Source organism: Protopterus annectens, chromosome 16.part0, assembly GCF_019279795.1.
Source record: "Protopterus annectens isolate FY-2018-M chromosome 16.part0, PAN1.0, whole genome shotgun sequence".
NCBI lineage: Eukaryota > Metazoa > Chordata > Ceratodontiformes > Protopteridae > Protopterus > Protopterus annectens.
In genome coordinates, this window is record NC_056750.1 from 120,163,301 (window position 1) to 120,171,809 (window position 8,509).

At 43.4% G+C, this 8,509-nt stretch overlaps 1 non-coding gene across 1 annotated transcript; it reads right to left on the bottom strand.

The window, feature by feature from the left end:
• Positions 1-388: 388 nt before the first annotated feature.
• TRNAR-CCU lies at positions 389-461 on the bottom strand. Its single transcript has one exon. It is a non-coding gene; the product is annotated as a tRNA-Arg (tRNA).
• Between the last annotated feature and the right edge of the window lie 8,048 nt (positions 462-8,509).

Here is an 8,509-nt window from a genome sequence, read left to right on the forward strand (position 1 = left end):
TTAAAATTGTTTTATACCTTTTGTCCTATGTGTCTTTTGTCAGCATGCCTGTGTTGTAGCTGTAAACTGGTCTTGGGCAATTTCCCTTACTTGATTAAGAAGTCGTATGCAAACATACATGTAAATATACATATATAGAAAGCAATTATGCACTTAAGACATGGACTCAGTGGTTATAAGAGTAGAATTTTGAACATCTTCTGACATTTGGTTTGCTGGAGAATGCAAGAGCAATGCTAGGCTAGTGATCATGAGGACCATAAAATGTCTAATGATATACACCTTTAAGTCGAAGCACTTTAAAATTCCTTTTAAATTATATCAAAATTTAAGCCTTTAAATTATATCCCACCAGATGGGACTTGAATCACCACTCTTAAAATTGTTTTACCCCAGATGGGACTCGAACCCACAATCCCTGGCTTAGGAGGCCAGTGCCTTATCCATTAGGCCACTGGGGCTTCTTGGTATTCTTACTTGGTTTACTTGACATACAGTCCAGGAGACTATTATGGAGCCCACATTTGCAGTCTGGTTAAAGTACTTGTACAAAGTAAGCAAATGAAAGTGGAAGGTTTCAGATCTTGTTCCTGGAAGCAACTCATTCATAAGTCAGAGCTTCGGCCTTCTGCACTAATTGCCAAACTGAGAAGGTGACGACTTAGCAGTGGAATTGGGTACATGGGCAAGGCCACTTTGTTCTGCTAGATATGTCATTATTGAGGTTTTAAGGTTTTGGTAGAATGTATTCTTCTGATGTGTGTTTCAACTGAACTGAAAAGACTACAAAAAATACAGCGTATGTACAGTCAGTGTGCTAAGAACTTTAGATTTTTGAGTAAATACTAGGTGTTGGTTTAGATCAATACGCACAGGCATTTCACAAAATATTTGTTGGTAGCACAATTGTCTATGGGATGTATACCAGTATAATAAATAAATAGCTGTTGTTACATCATTTTTCAGGGCTTTAGAGTATGCAATGGGTAGTTTTGTGGTGAGAGTAGTTCTGTGACGGTAACAGCTTTCTGCACCAGCATGAAAAAAATATGTATAGAAATGTGTCCTCTCCCTTTATTTTGGCTTAACCCTCTGGCTGTTGTCCCAGTTAATGTGTCTGTAAAACCCCTGGATTACCCAGCTGCTCCAGCAGGCTGTCCTCCATGTGATTTTAGTGCCAGATCAGCCCCTAACTTCTCAGAGTCCATCTTAATGTGCACATTTTGTAACACCTGCAGGGCAAGGGTCCTAAATGGAAATACAGGACATATCATAGGAAGCCATTATGTGGTGGCTAGTCAACAGTCCCTGGTCTTATCACCCCTTCCAGTGTGCTGCCATCACTGTATTGAGCAGTATCTTGAGGATACATCTGCCCTGGGCCCAGTGGCCTACCCCTAACCTTCCCACAAGCCCTGCCTCAGGTAGTCTCCCTTGCTATGATCTCCAATGTCCACCAGAGTTCAGTGAGATCTCTACCCAGCATGCTCTTCCCGCACCCAGGGCAGGCACTCCCATGCTCTCTGTCTGCACTACCAAGCTCTTGAGATGCTAATTGAACCAGGGTCTCCTAAAAATTACAAATATGTTCTACAAAGTATTAGGATTTGTACCATTTTCTTCTTGTTTAACTGACACAACTCTATAAATATGACTGTCTGACATGGATTGAGAGAGCTAGGAAACCTAATCTGTTTGTGTTTTCCCCTTCTTAGTAATAGTATGTTTGCGAGCTCCTTTTAATGAACAACGTTGTTGCTCTATTTTTTTTTTTGAAAAAAAAAAGAAAAAGAAGCATCATCTGCTGAAAAGTAAAATGCTAAGACTTTAATGTCTCTGTGGTGCAGCGAAATAAGGCCTTGACTGAGCCTCAGATCTGAGTAGTACCTCAGGTGCTGCAAAATTTAGTTGTTGAGGAATGGGAGTGAGTGGTTGATGTCCACTCACCCATCATGGGGGAGAGTGAGTTGTTTTGGTCCTATTATGCAAGGCCTACGAAGGAGAGCTCTAGGTTGCAGCTCCAGGCACAAGAACCTGATAAGCACGTAAGGAATGTTCTCATTGTAGCAGATCAGTGCAGGTATGTGGATGCACATACCAGCATTAGGGTCAACACAGGAAGGCACTGTGGCTGCAGATCAACAGGTGGAAGACTGTAGGTGCATAAAAACTAAAAAGTGAGGACCTAGTCAGCTGTTTTGTCATGTTAGCAGACAGCTGTCATTCCTACTGGCACTATATATCAGGAAGGCTGTGTGAGGCAAATCCCCAGTGGACACAGGATACCCCCAGCAAGGTGAGGTGCACATTCAAAGGACATGTTGGTGAACAACTCTTGCCTTTAGCAAGTGAAGCTTGATTTGATAGCTAACATTCATCATGTTTGCCTGTGCTAAAATACTATGAGGGCTTTGGGTGCATGCTTCCCACTTGTCTGAAGTAGGTGGACAGTTTGGCATGAGCCTGCCACCCCCCCCCCCCCCCCAAAAAAAAAAATGCGTGTGCATGGAAGTGAAGCAGTGAGCATTGCTCAGATGGTACATTTACTGTAGGATTTTCACTGACTTCTTCCCCCTGGATGGGTGAGCTGACATCATTTGCTCAATTCTGTACCTCATAAACCAGCTCCTCCACCATTCCAGGCCATCTAGGAACATAGCCAGGGGTCCAGCTGTCTATGCCATGGAGTTAATTCCTGGGTTATTAAAATCTTATTTGAGGTAGTCCCAGTCATCTTGTGTACTCTTACACTGACCGTACACTTGCATCATGTCCTGACCGCACTCCATGTAGTAGTCATACACTTAAGTCATGCACTGGTAGTACACTTGCATCAGGACATGTGTTATTATGGAGTGCATCACTTCTGCAAGAGGTAGAGTGGAATCTGTCTGACAGATCCCTGTGGGTGAAATTCCACACAGCAAAATCACAATCCCTTAAAATGAAAAATTCACATTTGTTGATTAAGTAATGTAAAGCAAAAAGAAGTACTCTGTGACCCAGAACATCCAAACGGGCTAGAAAGGGCGAATAAAACTGGACCGCACAAGTTGACAAATTCTTTTAATAAAAAAGTATAAATTTCAACAAATAGTAACAATAGCATGTTTCGATCACCTTCTCATAAAGATACAGACAGCAAAATTCAAAATAAAAGTTACAAAATTAATTATTAAATTATTTACTAATCCAGGTTTACCCTCGTTTTAATAAGTTATTTATTCCCTCATGAATATTTACCATTTGGACACTTCTTTCAGCTTTTCCTGGTTAGGGGTCACCACAGTGGGTCACCTGTCCGCTCATGATTGGCAGTGGAGTTTTTTACGGTGTCGAGTTGCCAGCCTGGCGCCCAGCCTTCCACAGAAGACACACACTGACACCTAGGACCAATTTAGAGTGTCCAATCCACCTACAGCATGTCCTTGGGATGTGGGAGGAAACCAGAGCACCTGGAAGAAACCCACGCGAAAACAGGGAGGACAATCAGACTCCGCACAGAAGGCACCCCATCCAACGATCAAACCGGAGAACCTCTTGCTGTGAGGTAGCAACGCTAACCACTGCACCACCGTGGCCACCCATTTGGAATATTACACTAAATATACATTATTTGATTTGCCCAGATCCAATAAAGCCTACACCAAGTGTACATGATAGGTATTTAGGAACATTCTTATCTCATTTTTTGTTCTTTCTAGTCACTCCAAAAGATTACTTTAAGTATACATGTAGTCTACACTTTGTGGTAACGTTTATGAACCCCTGTCAATATTTAAAGCTGTAAGAATGTCAGTAGGAAAACTAAAAATAGAAGGAAGAAAGTGTGTTATGTCTGTGTTATCTTTTAACTCAGAACAGTGTACACTTAATGTAGGCGATATTGAATCCTGTATATGTTAATTTGATTTTTTCCTGTTGTACAAGCACAGTTAAAGAGTTGTGCTTGGTTTAGATGTAACAATTTATTTATAATAAAGGATTTTTTCCTCATATATGTACTAACTTTTAATGGCATGTTTTAAAATTGCAAACTATGTCTTTAAATTTTTGAAGCTACTTATGTCACGAAGGGTTAAAATGGACACAAGGAAAACAATGATCTGATGTTGTCTGTCAAACCTGTGGGTCTTGGTTCCGAGCTTGGAATCGACTCAGCTGTCAGCAAGCTTAGGATTCCAAGCTAGGTCTCCTCCCACCCTAACCATACTGTCTAGCTTCTCTCAGATATCTCAGATGTCATTTGGCATGCTTAGCAAAAGCATTGTGGTCCTGTTAGAGCTCCTTCTCTGGTGTTGCTAAAGTAATTTAGTCAGCCATACGTGGTCTTCTGACCTTTTTTATTTTCCTACCATTCATTGTCTTTCTGCCTGTTTAAAAAAAAAAAAAAAAAAAAAAAGTTAGTGTATATTTCCGTAGTTGTAGTGTAGTGTTTTTCTGCTTGTGGTTGTCGCGTTCTCTTTCTTTCTCCTTCCCTTTTCTTCTCTGCTATCATGTCAGAGAAATCTGACAAACCCATTGCGTTTAAAAAATGCACTTCCTATGGGCACAGGATCCCTATATCTGATGCCCACAGGGAGTGTGTTTACTGTTTGGATCCTGCCTACCTACATGTGGCTTGCTGTGTCTGCAAGGCCTTTCTTCCCCAGGCCCTTGCAGAAAGAAGAAATAAGCTTGTGCTCAGGGCTCTTATTCTCCTCCTCCTCCTCCGCCTGCCGTTGCTTCTGTTACATGGGCTCAAATCCCCACCAAAAAATCTAAGGAGGCCAGGGACCATAAAAAAAGTGTCCCCGGACCCCTCTGTGTCTTTTGAGTCAGAGCCTCCAAAGAAGGCCCCGAGACCTTCGTAGCAGAGGTCCTTGGCTCCAGTACTAGTGTCTTCCTGTCCGCCTTGTGACCTTGCTCCCTCTTCTGGGCCAGAGCCTTTGACACCTAGCTTGTCTCCAAGGGTTGCTTCACTCAGACATCATTCCAGACCCTCCTTTTTGTCATAATACATCAGGTCCTCTTGGAGCCTGTCAGAGAACAAGGTGGACAGATTGATGAGGAAGTTTCTCCATACACAAATTCAGATGGGGTCGTCCCAGCTCCATCCCCTACAGGATCCATGAGCAGAGTTTCTCCCTGCAGGACTGTCTCTCCTTATCCAATTTGGCCTTCTGTTTTGGAGCTCTCAGATTCGTCAGCCCCTAGTGCCGGTCTGCAGGCCTGATAGTCCTTACTACTTCAAGCCTGACTGCTTCCTTGCCTTCAGTTCCGACTGCGTCGCAGAGCCGAAGTCTCAGTGTCAAGTTTGTGGGGATGACATCAACTTCAAAGTTCTCGGAGTTGTCGCTTCCCCCTCGGTGCCTCTGCGTTTAACAGCTCAGTGCCATCTCCCCCCCTCAGAGCGGAGGGCTGTTGGTGACTGGGGACAGTCTGTTCCTGATCATTTGGGACAGAGCAGGCTTCCTGGAGACGCCGGTACCCCTTCTGCCTTTGAGGTGGTGGAGAGGGTTCTCTCCACTCTTGGAGACCGCCTGTCCCTACTATTTCGGATCCAGCCTTTCTCCTCCTGGGCTCTGCATTGGAGACCTCTCTTCTGCCACTGGGGCAGCCAGTTCCTCAGGGCCTCCAGTCTCTCTCACTTAGGGAAGCCCAGACTTTTTCCTACACCTCCCTGGAACACCCCACCGAGGAGATTCCCTGGAAGAAAAGGTGCAAAAGGAGGCACCTAGATTCCCTAGAGGAATCTCTCTCATAAAAGACACTGACTTCGATGAAGGGGATGGATCTGTCAGATCTCCACCCAATGTCTCCTTTGGAGACATTTTAAAGATTTTTCGCCAGAGAGGTGGTTGGTTGGCCCCAAACTCCACCCCGCATGAGTCAGTGTTCTTGGAGGCCTTCGGGATGGGCCCATCAACATCCTAGGTGTCCTGACCACAGATCCCCTCCTGGACCTGGTGTCTGCAAGGGTATGCAAGGAACCAGGTGCTGCAGAAGGTATCCCTAAAAGACCGGATACGATCCTTAGTGCCCTCAACGATAAGACCTCACTGGTCAAAGTTGCAGCGCCTGAACTGTGTGAACGATCCAATTGGGAAAGGGAAGAGCTGGAAACGACACAATCGTTTTACTGTCTGAGGCACATATGTTGTTACTGACTAAAGGTTTAAACTTTATACCTTCTCAGAAAGCAAATATGGTTGACATATTGAGAGAATTGAAATTGTTTGGTAGAAAGCTTACCCTGCATACTATGTTTAAAGGCAATAATAACTGTTATGAAGTTTTTAAGAAACCAAGCACATACATCCCCCCAACACATTCTATTATAGAAACTTTCCTAGAAGTGTATGAACATGAGATTAGGGAAGTATTCTGTAAAGGTACTAAAACCAGCTATTTTAATATATCTCAAATGGAGTACCAGCCCCTGAATGAATTAAAGGAAATGTCATACATAGAAATTAGACCAACTGACAAAGGTGGAGGTTGTAGTATTAGATAGAGATCTATATTTACAACAAATTCAGAGTCCTTTAAATGATGAGAACACATGTATTTCTATTTTTAGAAGCACTGTGAACGGGATTATTGATAAAATTTCATTTTGGTGTTTGATTTATTAATTACATGTATGATATCAGAACATTTGTTTAATTATTTTACTGTTAAATATCCATTGGTAGCAAACATGTGTGGTCTACCTAAAATACATAAACAGTCTACCACACCACCAATGTGACCAATAGGGCTATGGAGCCCCTCTCTATATTTGTAGAAAAAAACCTGCACCCTTTTCTTGAAGGTTGTAATACTGTGCTTAGAGACACAAAGATGTTCATGCAGAATATATATTCTAAAATGCCAGCTATACAAGGTGAATACTGGACTTTATTTTCTGTGTTCAGAGCTATCCAGACCTTTCTGTGTTCAGAGCTATCCAGACCTTGCTGTGGTAGAGGGAAGTCCTACTGCTTAACAGTGGGAGTGGTGAGCATTGTACTGCCTGTCTAACACTAGAGGAGTGGTTTCTAGCTTCGAAATTGTAATTTTATTAGCCTTTTTGGTCCGATTTATATCCCTTTCATCTTTTTGGCTTAAGAAAAACGTGTGTTTGCACATTTTTCGCATCGTGCAGCACTGCGAGGCTACAGTTAAACTATTCCAGATGCCAGAAAGTCTGCTCTTCAAATTTTCCCTTAGAACTAGCAGGTTTCTCAGTAGTAGCACTAAAATCTGAACCCCTGGGACTAGCACTTGCTGTAGAACCTGCTGGAAAGCACTAGGAAGCCTGAAACTGATACAAGCACTCAACTCTCCTTGTCAATAAGGAGAAATTAATCGTAGGCTCTAAACAGCCTATAACTGCAAAGTACCTTGCAAAGGTAAGGGAAAACAGCTCTTATACTTTACAAAAAAAGCACCTAAACAGGCATGTCCAAGAGTCAGCTTCCGGTGATTTCTCCTGTCCACCTGGTGAATCTGGGCATACTGGGGCAATGTGGCTACTGCCTCATGTACACAGACAATCCTTTCCTTCTACCACCCAACACTACAACCTGCGTGAGATGCACTTACATAGCCAAACTGGAAGCAAAGCTTTCTCCGGCCAAGATTATGCTAGACAGTCAAGAGGCGAAGGTTAACACCTGCAGTACACCTCAAGTAACTCATAGCCCTTCAAAACCCACACCATCAACACCCACACATAGCAACACTAAACCCACATATGCGGAGGCCCTTAACATTAACCTGCCCAAGCAACAAGGACCTCCTAAGCTGAAACACAAACAAACGCCAGTCACAACCAAAGGGACACATAGCTCACAACACCAGTGTGCCACCCAACAACAGCCCCTAAGGCAATACAATGTACCCAACACTTTAGTCATAGGTGACTCTCTTGTCAGGCACACTGATGTCCCACTCACCAGGCTGAACAAGGAGAAAATTACAGTCAGCTGCCTGTCGGGTGTCAGGATCCGCCACATAATGCATGCACTCAAGTCACTCCACAACAAGTACAAATATGACTCTGTCATTGTCATTGCTGGAGTGAATGACTTGAGACGTACCTCCCTGGACTACATGAAATGAGACATGGAAGAGTTCTTGGATCATGTGGCCCAGGCAGGTATGACCCTAGCCCTGAGTAGCATCCTGCCTTTGCCCAGAATGATACCACAGTATAAGGACAAAATGATTGTCTTCAACAATTGGCTAAGCTTCTGGTGTAATTCAAAGGGGATCCAGTATCTGTCTGCCTGGGAAGACATGATCGACAAACCACAATGCTTTGCCAGAGATGGTCTGCACCTGTCACCCCTGGGATTCAGGTTACTGGCTAAAGCTCTTGCCACCCCTATAGTGCCTTTTTAGGCAAGGATCAAAGGATAAAACCACCACCGTAACAGGTACAAGCATGCAAAATCTGAAGGTAATGCTACTCAATGCTAGAAGTCTAAACCTCAAAATGCACTCTCTCGAGGCACTCCTAAAAATGGAGAACATCGATATC